General features: G+C 37.6%; 1 long non-coding RNA gene across 1 annotated transcript in view; it reads right to left on the reverse strand.

Annotated features, from left to right (window-relative positions):
* Window positions 1–120: 120 nt before the first annotated feature.
* The window catches only part of LOC126038562 (uncharacterized), a 29,767-nt gene continuing 11,562 nt past the window's right edge, over window positions 121–18,325 (reverse strand). Inside the window, exon 2 of the long non-coding RNA XR_007506040.1 lies at window positions 121–863. This is a non-coding gene — a long non-coding RNA (uncharacterized LOC126038562). The remainder of the gene's footprint in view (window positions 864–18,325) is intronic.

Below are 18,325 nucleotides of genomic sequence, written 5' to 3' on the forward strand. Positions count from 1 at the left end.
GCTATTTCTCTAGGTATTTTCCTTTCTTGTTTGATCGGATCTTTCCTTCTTGATGCTTGTCTACAGCATAGATTCATAGTTCCAGACACAACATTTGCAGCTGTACAAGAAGGAAACATATGAAGTATTCCAACTGTTTTATTTGAATAACATTTATGAGCTCAATTAATTAGTATTTATACCACACTAAGTGAAAAGAGGAAAAAGGAGAGGGAGAAAGAATACGCAAGTTTGATGACCTGGTTAACTCAAGAAGGATGACGAGGTTTGCTCAGTTCAATGCCCAGACTTGTCCCATAGTTCCTGAACTTATTTACTTCCAGTCATCATTACTCAACATATGGTCACGATTTATTAGTCCATTCACAATCTACTGAGCCCAAAGCAAAACGTGCCAAAGACCATACATTATCCCTCTGCAATAACAAAATCAGTTTCCTCTACCCTCTGTATTCTTCTGTTTCCCTCGCAGCTATTGATTGAGATTGTGGAGGTATTTATTAGGCTTTTTCTGTGCAGAGGGTGTTTTTTCTTCCTCTTCTTGCAAACTTTTTTCACCTGTGAAGACCATGTGGAAAGTTGAACATTACTGGCACATGTCTTTCCATGGGTTACTGATTCCTGTGATGTAAGGGTGCTCCATCTGGTTCTCAGATTAATTTTCATCAATTGCAAAGCTCTCAGGAATATGCAAGAGTAAGTCTATGTGATGACAAAAACATGTGCATTTTCATGTACATGCAGCGCACACACCAGCTCACTCAATCTGGTACTCAGAGCTGCATCTGCCTTTTCAGTCTAGCTGTGGTAATCTTGTAAGACCCCCGTCATCCAAAGCTTGAAATCCCTGGATTCTTCCAACCCTGCAAGACAAAGCACACACACATACAAAAAAAAAGAAAAAAAAAGTGAATAAAATAAGCCACAAGACAACTTAAAGATACAAGGACTACTGTTACAGTAATCAAAGTATTATGATTAAGGATTTTATAATGGACTCCTATAAAATATCTATATTATATATAGATACATGGAATATTCAGACACACACACATATGTATTTGATACACAAATACAAACTACAAAATTTTCTTTTTCACTTCCAAAGTTTCTAAAACATTTCACAATTGACACATAACTAATGAAATGTATCCAGGAAGGATACATTAGGGGGAAAAAAGGGAACTTTCTTTTGGCCATAGTCACTGGGGCAAACTCTTAGACAAAGATTCCATAACTTTGGAGTGAGGGTAGGGAAGTGGCGGAGCAGGCACAAAGTTAGACCCCAAGGCACACAAACAGAATCACAGAGTGGCTGAGGTTGGAAGGCACCTCTGGACATTATCTGGTCCAACCCCCCTGCTCAAGCAGGGACACCTAGAGCCGGCTGCCCAGGACTGCACCCAGGCAGCTTTTGAGTATCTCCAAGGATGGAGACTCCACAACCTCTCTGTGCAACCTGTGCCAGTACTCCGTCGTCGTCACAGTAAAGAAGTGTTTCCTGAGGTTCAGAGGGAACCTCCTGTGTTTCAGTTTGTGCCCACTGCCACTGGTCCTATCACCAGGCACCACTGTAAAGAGTCTGTCTCTGTCATCTTCATTCCCTCCCATCAAGTGTTTATCATAGAATCATAAAATGGTTTGGGTCGGAAGGGACCTTAAAGATCATCTAGTTCAAAGCCCCCTGCCATGGGCAGGGATACCTTCCACTAGACCAGGTTGCTCAAAGCCCCATCCAGCCTGGCCTTGAACACTGCCAGGGATGGGGCATCCACAGCCTCTCTGGGCAACCTGTTCCCATGTTTCACCACCCTCACAGTGCAGATGATCTTTTATACATATTAAAAAGATATCCCTGAGCCTTTTTTTCTCCAGACTGAACATTCCCAGCTCTTTCAGACTTTCCTCATATGAAAGATGCTTCAAACCATGAAAGTACAGTGCTAAACTTGCCAAAGGAGACTGAGAAGATTCCTCCAGGGCTTAAATTACTCCTTTAAAGAGATCTAAAGTACTTCAAAATTAAAACTTAGAAGTTTGAATCAATACAGATGAACTGACTACTCAAATTCTGCAGAAGTCTCCATTTGAAAAAGGGGGAAAAAATTCCCCAAAGTCAGTTATATACAGAAGAGTTTAGAGTAGAAGAGACCAAGGAAAAGACTGTCCAGGATATTCCAGAAGTTGTATCTGAAGTGCACACATAGGCACAGTTATGCATCTATACACCTACTGCTAAACAGAGCTCATTTAAATTGAGAATTGCATTTATGACATTCAACAGGGCTGTAAAAATGGTCTTGCCTATATTACATACAGCACTGTACTAACCTCACATTTTGAGTAATTAACCACTTTTTTCAGTCTAGCATAGATGTATCAATAAAATTTTTTTGAAAAAAAAGATAAGAAAAAATTTATAGATATAAAGGTAAGGCCATAAAGTGGTTTACAACACTATTCAGCTAGCACACTTATCAGGAACACCATCCATGAGGTTTGGTGAGTCACTACCAGAACTTTTCAGCATTACAACTAACCAAAGATTTAAAAATAATGGCTGCTACCCATTTTTTTCATCATAGCATGACGAAGATACGAGAAATGTCACCTAGTCTTTCCAGATTTATGGTCCTTCCCAATTACAGTCCAAAGAAAGTTCATATAAAGGAAAATTCAGAAAAACTTTCAGAACACAATGATGGTCTGAAGAATTTCTGTGCTCATCCCATAAGCAAATAATCTTGTCAAGGATCAGCGCTGTTACTTCCATACCCACCAGGGTCTTCCTAACAAACGCCTGCATTCAAGAGTTGACATTTTGTATTAGCGACTTGTGTATTATGATGCAAGCCTTTACTAACCTCACAGAGAAACAAAAACAAAAAATGGTTTACTGAGCAAACAGAAAGTCTCTGAAACATCAGTTAGAGCAGCATGAGGTAAGCATTAAACAGAATTGTTTGAACTGTGCAAGTACCATGACTTTACAAGTGGATTTTAAAATACAGACAACTACAGAGGCTGTGGCTTTGCACAAAATCTGTATGCAGTTTCTGTCCTTATTCACTGCATATAAAATCAACAAGTTTGAGAAAAGAACTCTTTTGTGTCTTGGCCAATAACCTTCTCTCACCTGAGTCCCATTTACCATCACTTTCAAGATTAGACAAACTAAAGGCTTCTCCTCTTAAAAATATCCTAACTGCATTAGGAATGCTGGACAGGTAGAGTTGAAAATCTAAAATAACTACAAAAGGAATAAAGTCAATCATTATTCAAATACATCTCTCTCAGTACAATACACCCCACGAGACTATTTTACCTTTAAATCACTGAGGGTCAACACTTCCTTTATGTTGTACTTACATTCAGGAGACAAGATAAAAAGTACTTTTAAGACTGTAGTGTCAAACACTCAAAAGATAGGCTGAATTAAGATTACATATATTATATATTAAGATTTAATTCTTTCCATTCCCCTCTCCTTCATTTCCACCCACTCAGTATTTCCTAAGAAATAACCTAATTAAAAGATTCAGATGCCAGTCTTCCCTCAAGAAAATCTGTAACTAATTTAGACACTCCCCCCTTTCTTCTGCCATTACAGCAGTCCCACAGTTCTGCTCCATTTCACATGTTTAAAGCAAGCTTTTTGCCTTCTTCTTCCCCACCATGAAACACTAGGGTAATGGCTATATCTATTCTAAAGCATGTGTAAGAGCCAAGGATAAAAAGCATTATAGAAGAGCTACATGTTACTTGCACGATCTTACCACTAGTCTGAATACAGTTTGAGCTCCCCATATAAAGAGAACTTGGCCTTCCAGATGAAATTCATCCAAACTAAAGTTTTGACTGCAGATTTATAATCAAACTTTATGTATCTTTTCTTTCAGAGCAGGACAAGGGCTAATCATAGAAGTACACTGGATTCTGAGAAAATACTTATTTTTGCTGGCAAATTATTTCTAGCACTACTAGGACACTACATATCAACAAATTGCAGTTACCTACTTTTACTCTCACTTAAAGGGTAGCTGAAACTATCTCTGCTCTGGACTTTCCCTTTAACAAAGGGAGCTGCTACTTGAAATCATCCTCTAATACTGCTTTGAGTCTAAGCCCAGTGATGTAATGTTTCTTAAGTACAGTCACCTAATGAGACAAAAATGTATTAGACCTGTGACCCAGGAAAGGATCCACAAGTATTTAATTTGATTTTGCTTTGAAAGCATAGCTCTTCTCAAATGCAAAACCAGCAACAAGTTATGTTTCCACATTATAGAAATGAATTTAGGTATTAATTTTTAAAAATGAACTTATTAACAGTGGCTCTCATATTTTAGTGTCAATATTTAACTCATCATTTTTATCTCCTGTTTCCATTAACTTCATATAAAGTGTAAGTGTTAAGCCACAGTTGGACAACCAGAAAAACATTTGTTTGTTCTCATGCATCTTTCATTGAGGTGTCTCTCTTTTGTTGACAGAAAGAAGTCATGCACAGCCAAGTGTACCAATACTGCAGCAAGCTCTTCAGCATTTTATGTTTATTCAAAACCCTAGTCTTCAAGGCTCCAGAGTGGAGTATCTGAAGGTGACGATAAAAGGAGACTGAGAGGGAAAGGAAAGCAGAAAAGGAAAATTCAGATGAATACACACCATTTCTAAATTATTACATTCAAAAAACCAAACCAAAACAAAAAAGGACACACAGGCTGCACTTTGAAGATTCTGACTGCCCAAACACCTTATGGAAAGAAACATAAGCTACACAGTCTTTGAAAAGTCAGGCTAACAGATTTTGGGATTTTTCAGCCTAACCAGATTTCCTTCCTGTCAATCTTGCATGACATCAAAAGAAACTGCAGTTTTCCCTCCCTTCACAGTCTAAGGAAAAAATATACACCAGTATCCATGAGGACAGCAAGATACTTAAAAAAAAAGTGAGACCACAAACTTGCATTTTGTTCAGAAGGATCAAACCACAAATGGTTCTGCACAAGCTCATGGCAGGTGATCCCACCAGCTATCAAATGGTGACGGTGGGAGTAACCTTCACGGTTACTGCTGAACACTATACTACAAAATTGGCACATTCTGTAATACAGTCACTGTATTACAGGCTAAATACTATAGAGCTAGAAGCTGGCAAGATGATACATTTTGTTGTTTATTTAGTCCAACTTATAAGGTAACACAAATTATTAAATAATCCTATCCAAAGGGAAAGAAAATGATATAACAAAATTAACTACTCAATTCCTAAAAGGCTAAAGTATGTAAAAGAAAAGGTAACTGGTTTGTAGGTAAAAGGATTTTTTTTTTCCATTAAAAAAGGGCCAATTCCATAGGGAGAAAATGCAATTTTGACCTGAATAAGTACTGGTTTTCCCCCTCTTTCACTCATCTCTTCTAATTATCTTTGCTTTATTCACCTTCTATTGTGGTATAAGTCATTGAGGTTAACACCTTTCTTTCATATTACACCACAACACAAAACTAGTTTGGAGGACATGATTCTAAACAAATACCAATAAGCTAACTAGTGGCCGTAAAAATGTTCTTCACCCCTAAAAAACGAAGGAAGAGCAGAGAGGGAAAAAAAGTTAGAAGATGCTCGATTTTTGTTCTGTTTGTTCTTAAATGTTTGTCCTTGGGTCATTCTAGAAGCTCTTCCCTTACTCAGGGACAGCTGCATGGCCTGGGCAAGACAGTCAGTCATGCTAATCAGAGATGTAAAGAGATTTTGTAACCACAGCATAGCTGCACAGAAGCAGATATGTAGCAAAGGTGTAACACCAGGAACTGTGATAATAACTGCCAGCCAAGTAATACAGACACTGTAATGTTAGTTATATGCACCTATGTATCGTTAAGCAAATAAAACTGACAGAAAATGTATTTGTTGGCATATTGAGAGAAGTGAAGCTTGTATTAGTGGTTGTTCAGCGACGTTCATTGTGAATATAGCCAAAATTTATTTCAATGCAATACTACTACAAACTTACAACCATCTCCTCCACCAAATTACACTCTCAGAGAAGCGAAAATAAAAAAAAATAGTACCAGCTGATCGGCATTTCTGATGTGCTGAATGACCCTCCTGGGTTCTTGTAATAGGGGAGAAGGCAATATATGTATGTTATATACATTTTCTAAAGTGCGAGATCTTTTTTTGTGTATAGCTGTCTTATATGTGTTATTTCTAGAACTATTATATATATTCCACTTTCAATGCTTGATGCTATACCATCAGATTAAACTGGAATTAAATTTAAAAATACAATTAGGAAGAACAAGCAAGAAACAAATTTTAAAATGCCTTCAGGAAAAATATTTTCAAGAAAAACATCAAGGGTCCTTAAGCAAACTGTTAGAAGCTATTAATTGTGAATTGCCAAATTGATACACATTCTCCAAAAGGTGGAGGCCTGAAGACATGTAATACAGTAAATTGTTAGAAACTCTGCCTATGGAGGAACTGAGGTAAACGGTTATGCTGTTCACAGGGAAAAGAAGTTAGAAAAAGATAAAAGCACTGCAGAACAGACTCAGCCCCAAAACTAAGGACATTTGAGCTAAACAGAACCTACCAAAACATACAAGAAAGAGAATACCTAACTTCAGTGTGTTTTTTTGTTTGGTTTTGGTTTGGCAACTACATACTTTAGATGAATAAATACTATATCCACTTGTGAAAGAACTGCTGCAAATCCCTTTAATCAGTTACTGGTCAAACACACTCATGGGAAACTTCTGAGTCAAATAATGCTAGATCTGTTAAGCTTATATGGCAGGGAAGCAAACCAGAAAAATAACTGAAGGCTAGACTTCACAATACAAAGCATTCAGCTGCAAGACGAACAGAAAATGTTTCTGCTCCCACAGCTCTGATCACTTCTTTCTCAACCCCTAGCACAGCACACCATGGCTCTCACTTAAGCCAGCATGATCATTCAAGGTGCTACGCTCTGAACTACATTAGAGAAATGATCCAACTAAAAATTTGAGGAATGAAGATTCACAACAGCTTAACCAATATAAATCTGGTTCGCTAGATTCAGCCGCACTCTGTTTCCCTTGTGGAAAACCATACTCCTCCAGTACGTCCTAACACAAGCACCAGCACTCTTCCAATCATGCAGTTCAGGAAGCTGATCTTGCCAAAAACACACCCTCCAAAAACAGCAATCAATTTTAAGGGAGCTCCCCTTAGCGAACTCACCATGCACATGCAGCAGCAGCACTACTGCCAATGTAAGAAAGGGGGTGGGAGGTATGGCACCACAAGCAGCCTAGATTTCAACCAGTTTGAACTGTGCTCAAAAGCTTTATCTTTAAGTTGAAACGATCCCTGACACAGTCCCAGTGTGGTCCCACGTTCAGCTGCACTGGCAAAATGGAGAAGAAGGAGCTGTACAGCACAAGCGAAAAACAGAAAGGAGTACTTGCAACTAGTATTGTCACTTGAACGCTTTTGATGACAAATTTTGGGCACAGAGTATTTCTGAACTCAAGGGTTTGCCCTCAGAAGGGAGGAAAGCAAAGTTTGTCTTTTGAGGATGAATTTAAGATGGCTACCAAAATATCTTGGAGCCAAGGCCGTGAAAAGATGCCTCATTTTCAAATAAATTGAAGAGGGCTGAAATACTTCAGACAGATGTTGAAAGACCTGTTTCAGAAAAGAAAAATGTACAAATAACATGTACTAGCCCTTTAAACAAATTGGAGATTTACACTGCTGAAACATGCATTCAGAATCTTTAGAGATTAAAAGAAATGGGAAGTGCAACCAAGAAATTCCCTTCACTTACAAGTGTGAATCTTCCCTCTCAGGAAAGGGCTGCAATCCTCACAGCAGAGAGAACACTTATAGAATGTATACTTCAGGGGACATTTACTTAAAAAGTGGTAACAACTGTGTCTCCTTAATGACATTCAAAGATCTTCAAGGGAGGGAGCCCCAGCTCTTACCATCTCTTTCCCATTGAACTGACTGCACTGACCTTGCCTGTAATTACAGAGCAATTTCTTTCCCGTAGGAACGTTCTGCAGCCTGCAATCATCCCTGGAGCCTGCAGCAGTTCCAGCTAGTTCCTAATTATCTCCAATATCTGCCCACAGGCTCTTTGAATACTTTCTTATGAACACACATTGAAGTTTTGATATCCTCCCCCAAAATCCCAATACACCTTTGTATGTGACACATGCACTGCAACACTGGAAACAAAAAATAAAATAAAAAAAGGAGGGGGAGATGAAAGGAGAAAATAACAGAAGCCACCAGTTTTTAAAATTCAGAAGAGCCTCATAAACAAGAATTATTTCTGTTGGACAGCAAGACATATTTCAGTGAGAAATCTGATAATCTCTGCAGAGCAGTTTGAGTGTGGCGTGTTGCAGCAGGGAAGGATGCTGCATCAGCCTGCGGGGACGGAGCTCCTGGTGATGCCTGCAAGCTGCATCACAGGTGTGAAGTGGATTTGCTCACCACAGGCTGCTCGGCTAGAGCTGTGAAGCAAGGCACTTCTTACACAGGAGACCTTCAGTGGGTTGTTTTTGTGGGTTTTTGTTTGGTTTTTTTAAAAGTACTTAAAGACAAGAGTTGCAGTTTTCAAAGAACTCAGGTTTCTCAGTCTTTGGCTTTTGGATCAAGAACTTGACTCTAGTCCTGACTGTCACTAACGTCACTCAAATATGCCGTCACTGAAGATTTCAGTCTGTGTTGGAGGACTTGCACCCACCTCGCAACCACTGCTTAGAGGTATAGATGCAGAAGAGGGGTACTTCTACCCTCACAATGAAGAGATGGAAAGCTAAGGAACAGCTTCATCTCCTCCCCATACATGTCCCCTTTTGCTTCAATTTTTCTGTTTTTTCCTCAAGGTTCTGGAAGGTTGTGCCAAGGTCTCTGGGTTAAAAGAGGCATATAATATCATCAAGGCAGACGGACTCTAAGAGTGGTTGCTTTAGAGGCAGCCTTGACAAGCGAGAGTCACTGAAGAGGCCTTTTTAAAAGCCAGGAGCTTTAAATGAATGCTTGCAGCAAAGCAAACACTCCTGTACAGAAGTGAGTTGTTTCACTAGCAAGACTCAGAGGGCATGAGATTAGCGGCAAACATATGTGCCCAGTTAGGTGAATGACGGTTTTGAACTGTTCTGTCTGTATTAATATGCCAAGTGATGACTGGACCCCTGTACTGACAGAAGCAAGGAGGCCAGTAAGAAAGAAGCAGGCGTCCTCTACACACAGACAAGTTGTGGCGGCTAAGTTGAAGGCAGACCTGCACCTAGGTAAATTAGCAAAGCAGTCGTGTCCAAGTAGTTTTACTTTGTAGAGGTCTTCACAATTATGATTCTTTCCTCATCCTGGCCAGATGCTCCTGCTAGATATATGAAAGATTTAGGCAGATAAACTGTAAAAGTTTGAAGTGGGGATAAGAAACAGCAGTATGCTGTAGTCGCCAACAGCTCTCTCTTGCACGACTGTGACACTACAACCTTTTTAGTAAGAAGTCCATAATAGATAAAAATTGCTGATTACAGGGGTATTCAGTGGAAGGAAAGCTATCAAGGACTGCCTCTTCTATTTTCTTAAATATGATACAAAAATATGTGTTAAAATGATCACGGAAAATGAGTGAACAGAAAAAGATTTTCAGAAACTCTGGAAAAGTATATTCAAAGAGCAACATGAGTTATTTTAAGTAGGAATTCTGAACATTTCACTTTAATGCTGTCAATATAAAAAAGACTACTCAGATTTTGTTTCTAAAATTCATTTCTATAATTAACTAAATTTTTAGCTGAGATGCCAATTCCTCTTTTCAGTTTTGTCAGTCTGCAAAGAGCAAGCCTTTGAAAGGTGTAATTTTTAATATAAAATTTATTCATTTTATATTGTATTGATATGTCTATTTCTTAACATGGTAACATCCCAAGATAGCCAGACTTTGTGTAATTCATTTAACTCTGTACAACTACCAGATAGTGCTTGCTTCTAACTATAATCTCTATGAAGTTATGAAAATGCTCTTCCATTGAACAAACACTCAGATTGCACCAAGAAATTAAACTAATGTTCTAAATTTGAGTGGTTTTTTTAAGTTATAGTAATATTCTCACTACTTCCTAGCTAGTCCTGTAATTAAATTTATTTTGGGTTTTTTTTCCCCAAGAAGTTATATAAATGCAGTAACTGTCAAACTTCTTGGACCCCATTATTTCTCTTCCTCAACACAAAACTCTCAATGCCTTTTGGCATCTTTACCTAACCTACGCTTATGACATTATTTTTTTTTGGTAAAGCTCTAATTCAGAATCTACAAAGCATGAAAATCAAAAGCGAAAATTCATCATCACAGTTAAATCTATACCTTTTAGATATATATTCACACAGAGCTAATGCATTCACATACACACAAAGCTAAAGCCATCCATGACTAAACAAGAGAAAAAAAACCCACTGGCATTCTTTGTCTGGATTTTCTTCTTTCCTATTGCCAAGTTTCACCTTACTGCCTTTCCCAAGGAGCACAAGGATCTTCAGATTAAAATGGCGAACTTTTCAAAACAGCCAGAGAAAAGACTGATTAGACTGAAGAACGTCAGCTTCATACATTTTCTACTTCATTTTCAAAACTTGGATTTAGGAAAGTAATATGATTGCATTTAGTAAATGATGTGCTACTTAGGCTGCTTCTGCTAAATCTCACAAATGTAGGTCATACTCCTGCACTCATGCTTTGCTCGTGCAAAGGTTGCCTTTTTTTTTTTTTTGTTAACATGATTGTAAATTCCTTAGAATACCATCATGTTTGCAGATTCTAGCCAAAAATAACAGTAAGAAGATAAAAGCAATCTGAGGTAATTTCATAAATTATATAATTTTGACCTAAAATTTTAAAGCTATCTTACATACAGTTGCTTTTTTCCTTCTATGCCTAGAATTACTACATATGTAGACAAACTTGGTTTAGTACAATCTTTTTTTATTTAATAAGTACTTCACAAAGTACCTCCAGAGCTGTATAAAAGCATAATATTTACTGTATTAAGTGCTATTTCTGTACATCTACGTGAAGGGGTGAAAAAGCAGAACAATCAGAGACAAAAACCTAAATTGGTAACATATAATCCACTCTGATCGCTCCCTCTATAGAACTCAACACCTGTACTTAAGGTTGCTCTTCTGTATTGAAAAAGTCTGCTTGCAAACTGCTCAAGGAAAATTCTGCTGCTTTTCCTGGTAAGCAGCTTGGCAAGGTAACATCATAATCTTGTAGTGTCAGTGGTCCCCTTGAGCTTACAAAATCTATTAAAACAAATCACTTGAAAACATCTTTTCCAGGATTTCAATCCTATAGTTTAAGAGGATCAGTATATTCCAGTTTCTTTTTAGATTCAAGGAACATAAGACAGTATACTACTTCAGTATGTAATTCTGTCATGACACCTCAATACTTTCTCCATTAACTGTGTACTATGCACAGACCACAGAATAACAAGAGGTTACCAGGAGAAAACTGTATGCTTTCTTGTTATCTATACTAGCTAGACTGCAATGAAATCAACACTTCAGCATCTGCTTGAAACAGCCATTATGTTTGATCTGTAGTAGTTAGGATGCACAAAACAAACACTGTTTAGAGAAAAACATACAGTATTTCGTAAAGCTGATACAAAGATTCTGAAATTAAGTAACTGAAGAATGACATTTTAAGAAAATTCTACCCCACTAACTAAAATTATATATTACTTTTCACTTACTGGTCTACTGAATCACAGCATTAAACGAAGACAGCTGAAGAACAATCAGAAATTACATCAGAATACAAAAATTGTATTTCTAACTATTAAAAGAATGAAAACCCTAAATTAAATATGGGAAAATCTAGTTACTTAGTGACACTAAAACCTCATATAATACCTGCTACAGATGCTGATTTCACTTGATCATCAACCTACCAAATCTGTATTGGGCTGGTTGATTAAAATGATGTCAGATATGAAAAAAAAAACAAAAAAAGAAAAATCTGTTATACTTCGCGTATAATCCAGAGAGTATATGTTTGCCTGAAGTCAGCCTATTTCTTTCTAAAAAGATATATAACAAAACATTACACGTAAATATCCTGTCTTGCTTATAACCGTAGACGATCACAGCAACAATAGTATTACTGCCACTGCTTTCTCCTTGTGTCCATTTCTAATGTATTTCTCTCTTACAAGGGGCTCTGTAATGCTTGTGTCACTGGTCAAAGTAGAATATGGAAAGGCTGCTAAGATTATCTGGCAGAAGAGGGATGAGTAACCAACTCATAATGTTCCCAGGATGAGCATTTCAGTGCATTAATAAAACTGCAAAGCCAGAAGAGAGCCTAAGGAAGTGGCATACACTGTTCCAAACATGTTAAATATACCTTTAAATAGCTGTAACATGGACAGTGAATGAATAAATGTTCCACAATAATCCTGAAAAAAGCAAACCCTCAAAGACAATTATCATATAGGAACAAAGAATTTTATAAATTAATGCACCTGAGAGATTTGTAGTGTCAGTTAGTGTCAGTTATATCTTCCAAATATTCCCCACAGTGTACTCCTACAGTAGTCCATCCAAAAATCTATCACTAACAATGGGAGTAAACAACATTTTACTGATGGATAACCACAAAAACCATAAAACAAATATTCCATTCTTTCCTGTCCCTCCCCACTGGACACAAAGTCCTTAAGCAAGTAAACCCCAAAAGATGCCACACACACATGGCATTTAAGGGGCCTGCTAACAAAACCAAATTTTCTTCCCCTTGCTCTCAAGAATGATCAAAGTATAGAATTAGGTTTAGGAGCTCTCTAAACTTCTTTCCTGTTTCCATTCATGTAGAGAGAGATATTCTACCCTTGGTATTCCAAGACAGCTGCGAATTGTCTGCAATGCCTATCTAGTCCATTTAATTATCTTGCATATATTTTTTTTGTTATTTCTACTGCATATCAAGTAGATAGGAGACAGTATTAACAAGATTCATGGACACACCTCCCTTTGAGGGCAAAATATCAATAAAATAATACCATATCCAATCCATCAGATTTCTTTTTCGCTGCTTAGCATCTGAAGCAAAGTACTTTCTGAAGTCTTGTAACCGATGTCAGCCTTTTTTGCTTGAGAGCTAATACTATTACCTCACGCCTTACATTGATTAAAGCTTGAGAAGCTAACGCTCGTATCCAAAAAAATGTTAAATTGGTATTTCAGTTGACCGAAACCAATAACGTGGCTTTTTACAAATGTAACTCACAAGCTTTAGTTTGCACTTGTATGTTTACAAATTTTCATTTCAGATGAAGAAATCCATTTCACAGAGAGCAATATGAACAGTAAAATAAAGCAAGACACTGCTAGATTCTAGACATATTAGAACAATGCAGAGCTGCAGGGATCCGATTACAGACAGTATCTTCTGCTGGGCAGTCAGTCTCCCACTGGGATGGCAAGCATGTACACCAGGATGTTCTACAGTAAAACAGTGTTTGTTTCTTATAGAGAGCCTTACAGATGTCACAGGATTATTCCCTCTCAATGCTTCAACATTTTAATTTATCAAAATTTTTAAGCAGAGCATAGCAAGGCACTTACAGTTTCATAACATTCCCCCACGCAATGTGTTCTGTGATTCTTGGATCTGTTGCTCTCCTCATAAGAGCCAAAAGCCAAAGTACAAAGCAACTGCTATGGGTCGACAGCGAATGCCCTTTATTGCTGCTTTTCAGAACTGTACTCAGATCAGCCAGAGCTCTAACAGACTAAAAGGAAACCCAAGTCTATCTTCTGGAAGGCCACATACAGTTACAAAGAAAATCAGGATACACACAAGTCATCCGCTCTGTTCAACATTTGTTATTGTTTTATTTGCTCTGAAGCAGAGCTACAAATAACTGACACCTTACCAATTTTCAAAAGAAGCTTCTATAATTACGTTGGTATGCCCTGTGTAAACACTACTGGGTTTCTCATAGCAACATTCAATGATTCAAACAGCTAGCCCTGCTCTTCCTGTAAAATTATTAATACTAAGAGAGCTTCATCATCCTTCAACAGAAGAGCTGACTGGCAGAATTACCATTATCAATGGTAATACAACAGCTTTATGACCTCTCACCTCTTGCGAAATCAAGTTTTATGGCAAAAGTAGTAGTACATTCAGTATATAGTAAGGCAGAATTGTTTCAATAAGATCTTTCTCATCATTTACGATGCCTTGAATGCATATACTACAAAGTTCTTTTAGCAACCCGGTAAGATAGGTAAGATGATTCCTGTTGTAACAGATGAGGAAACGAAAGGTACAGGCCTGCAAGACAAGCAAACTGTTCAAAGCAACGTATGCCACAGAAAGACTTCTCAATCCCCACCACGCCTATGACCCACTCCGATTTGCCTTCCTAGATCTGGTTGGCCCTTGTTCTCTGTTCACTGCCAGGTGCCTGTCTGACATCTCCTTGGTCAGACTCAGTTTCTTAAAACATCAGAAAATAAATATGAAGAAAGTGAGGAGTATTCTGTGGCCTTAGGTGAAGCAAAGGAGCACGCAGGATCCACAAGACTTAGATGCAGGGAGATCTTTCAGAAACAGAAAGATGTTAGATCAGCTCAGCTGCACCATGGAATTTCCCCATGGGACAGAGCTGGAGCATCCTCCTTAATACTGAAGGGAAAGATAGCACCATAATAAGAAGGAAGAATTTACCATTACTGGCTTCCAGTCTGTGCTACAATCCTATCAGCACTAAGTGTGGCTCCTCTGATGTTTTCCTGTCCATTTCCATCTTGCTTCAAAATTTATCTGTTTTAGATCCACAGGAAAAGCCATAACCAACATTCTGCTTTTTGTTCTCATATTCAAAAATATCCATCAACATTTGGTGAAACTCATCGCGTGTCAAAACACTTCTGCCTTTCACTGTAGACAGATAGATACTCAGGCCAGGTTAATTCAAAATGATTTACAGTAACCAAGAATAGTTACTACTTCAATCATCAAGCAAGGAAACTTGATTTAAATATACAATTTTAATTTTGCATTTCTACTCCTTTTCTAAAAGAAATCCTGTTACTATCTAGTAACCTTAAACTGATGTTGATTTGCAAGTAAACATAGCTTATAGCTTGTATTAGATATTTTGATTTGCTAACTTTAATGCTATAATACATTCACATTTAAGTAATAGCATAATTTAAACACACATTTATTCAGATTGATGATTTTCACACTTGATGTTAAAGAATGGTAAACGGTCCTCCTCATTTTCTGGACCAGATGTTCTCCAAACAGCCATATATGCACCACTGACACAGAGTAGATGCATACGTAACGCTGCTAGTACACAAGGTACTCTGAAGTGTTATAAGACCCAGCCTAGAATAAGAAGTTACCCCTGCCAACAGTCAAATCCAATGTTACCAATGTTGCTGGGGATAGCAAGAAAAAGTTGCAGTATTTTAAAGGTTTACATTTCAGGATCATCTTCTAAACTCACAACTGTATCAAGTTAGTTTCAAAGGAAGCTAGAACACCTTTTACACAAATCCAAGTTTTACAAGATTTAGAGAATGTTACTAATAAAATAAAACTACACTAGGTATTTTGGATTCATATGCCTCTATTAATCATGGTTTTAATTGAATATTTTTTTTTTAAATAAAAGGAAGCATTATCTTTAGCTAGTGAACTGAGGTGACTTTCTGGATACTACATCACTACAAAAATAGAAATAGCTGATCTCAACATCACATCTCATTTTTATTACATTTTATAAGAAGAAAACAATGCTTTTCAGTTTCTTCTTTAGGAAAAAAAAAAAAAAAAGAACTGACATAAACTATACTGAAATAAACACACAATTTTCCATCTATGCCTACTGAAGAAAATCTGTTGCAAGCTGATCTGCCCCTTCAGCAAACTAAATCCAATTATTTACCCAGCAATTTTGCAAAATATTTAAACGATACATACTCATATTATTTATTACCAAAGCTATTTTATTTAAATTTGACAAATTATGCTAAAGGCTAAATTTACTACAATAGACTTAAACAAAGAGTTCCACTTAAAAGCACTATCTTTTTATATGTATTTTTAGCTACTCTGTAAATGCTCTCTAACATAGCACAGCAACAAAAGACTTTTAGCTATGGTATTGTCAGAAAGGCTCCTCCTCCATTACAGACCCATGTCTGCACTTCCATCGCAACACAAAATGGTCCTGAATCTCAGTTTAAAAGCTGACGATGAAAATAAGACCAAGGTAAAAAGCCAAATTCTAAAGTAAATCGCATGCGGTACAGGCACACATTCTCCTCTAATCATTCACCAGCAGACTGGTGATAGTCTCTAACAGGTACGGCAGGAGAAGACATATCAAACTGTCACAGCCAGACTTCAACTGATTTTGTCTGCTAAAGCCATTTAGACGTACTAGTTTTATTTCTTTTAAACTTCAGGAAAAGATAGAGTCTTCACACTTCGAATCTCAACATACACAAGATTTCAGATGGATGAAATGCGGCATGAACAATGCATATGTCAGGTTCATAATAGAGAAGCTATGCAAAAATTAACATTTCTACTTCCCCCGCATTCAAAGCCATCTACATATGCACACATGAGAAGAAAAATTGTAATGGTTATTTGCCAAACCCTGCAGTGTCATATGGCAGCAGTAGGTCAATCTTTAGAAGCTGGCTCCAAGCTGACCAGTGACTGATCTGCTCCCTTCCAGCTGAGACATCAGGTCATGACAAACATTATCCCGGTCATGCGGCTAATGACAGAGCTGGAGAGGATCCCTCTAAGAGGAAAGCAGAGACACAAGAAGCAAGTTTCCTTCTGGGAAAATGAGGTGAATTAAGGTCATATTGAGAAGAGGCAGGTGGTTCACAGGGTAAAAAGAGCACTAGATTAACATGTGGAGTTCGTGCAGACTTCAGGCATGGTATCAATTTCCTGGACAGAGTAACCAGGCCAACAGCCTGTACATACATACTACAGAGCATCATTTCCCATCTAGTACAAGGGATGTTTAATTAGCTCAGTAGGAATACCGGACTGCAGAGGGCAGATGATGGGGGAGAACCTGTGTCCTTCAGTCTAGCAACAGCATTTGTAAGACACTACTACATTAAAAAAAAAAAAAAAAAAAAAAAAAGAATTTAAAACAAAGCCAAAGTTATTGAAGCTTATTTTTTGATTAGCATGCCAATGAAATGCTAAATTATTTAACATGAGAAATGACATGTTCATAAAATCCACTACGCAAGACAATCCTGTCTCAATAAATTAGACACTAAGTTCATGTAGGGAGATAGAAGTGTGTTACTAAAGAAACAATGTACAATCAGCAATTAAGCAAAACAGAGATAAAATGCTGATGAAAAAATTAGGATGGCAGTGGTTCCTTTCATATTATTCCCATAAAGACCTGACTGATAGAAGTATACAATAGGTGTTTGCCTTAAAAAATGAATACAGATTGCAAACTCCTGAGAGAGTTACCCTCATGCTAGATTCTTTCCAGACATGTTTTTCACTATTACTGTAACCATATACCATGACTAGGGCTGGGGGAACAGGACAGGACACACCAAAATACCTCTTTGACAACCAGTATGCTTGTCTCCACCCCAAACCTGTGTATAATACCACTACCTTTGCTTCATTTTTGTTTCTGTACAACACAAACATGCACTAAAAACCAGCAGCGGAAAGCAGGAAACAACCTTTCCAGCTGATCAAGGCCTAGGTTCAGCAAAATATGTCTTTGTATGCTCAAGCTATGAACACACTATGATACCCTGCTGATTGTGGGTAGACTTATCACCACTGTGAGGGAATGTCTTGTTTATCATTAGACTCATCAACGAGGATTTCAGAATTTAGGGGAGGGGGAATCAAACACAGACTAAACAAACATAATCTAGGAAAAACTAAGCTTTTGTCCAATTTGTTCATAAATACCAGAAAAATTCTGCAGAAGATACTCAATGTGAATGGGTGCTAGGGCAAATAACTCACAATTTGAAGTATCATGTTTCCTAAGCCTTTTACCCTTCAAACAGTAGAGAGTATGGGACATTTCTGTATTAAGTCTGAAAACCTTAATATAAGAAGAGAGATTATGGCTTTCAGAGCAGTGGCTATACACCGGGTTTTGCCTGAATAGTGTTTTGACCAGTTCTGGGCCTGAAATTTTCCAAAACAGTGAGCAAAAGGTCTTTGGCTCTCAGTTCACAGCAAGTGCACTGCAAAGTGCATTA

This window comes from Accipiter gentilis, chromosome 5 (genome assembly GCF_929443795.1).
Source record: "Accipiter gentilis chromosome 5, bAccGen1.1, whole genome shotgun sequence".
NCBI classification, from domain to species: Eukaryota; Metazoa; Chordata; class Aves; order Accipitriformes; family Accipitridae; genus Astur; species Astur gentilis.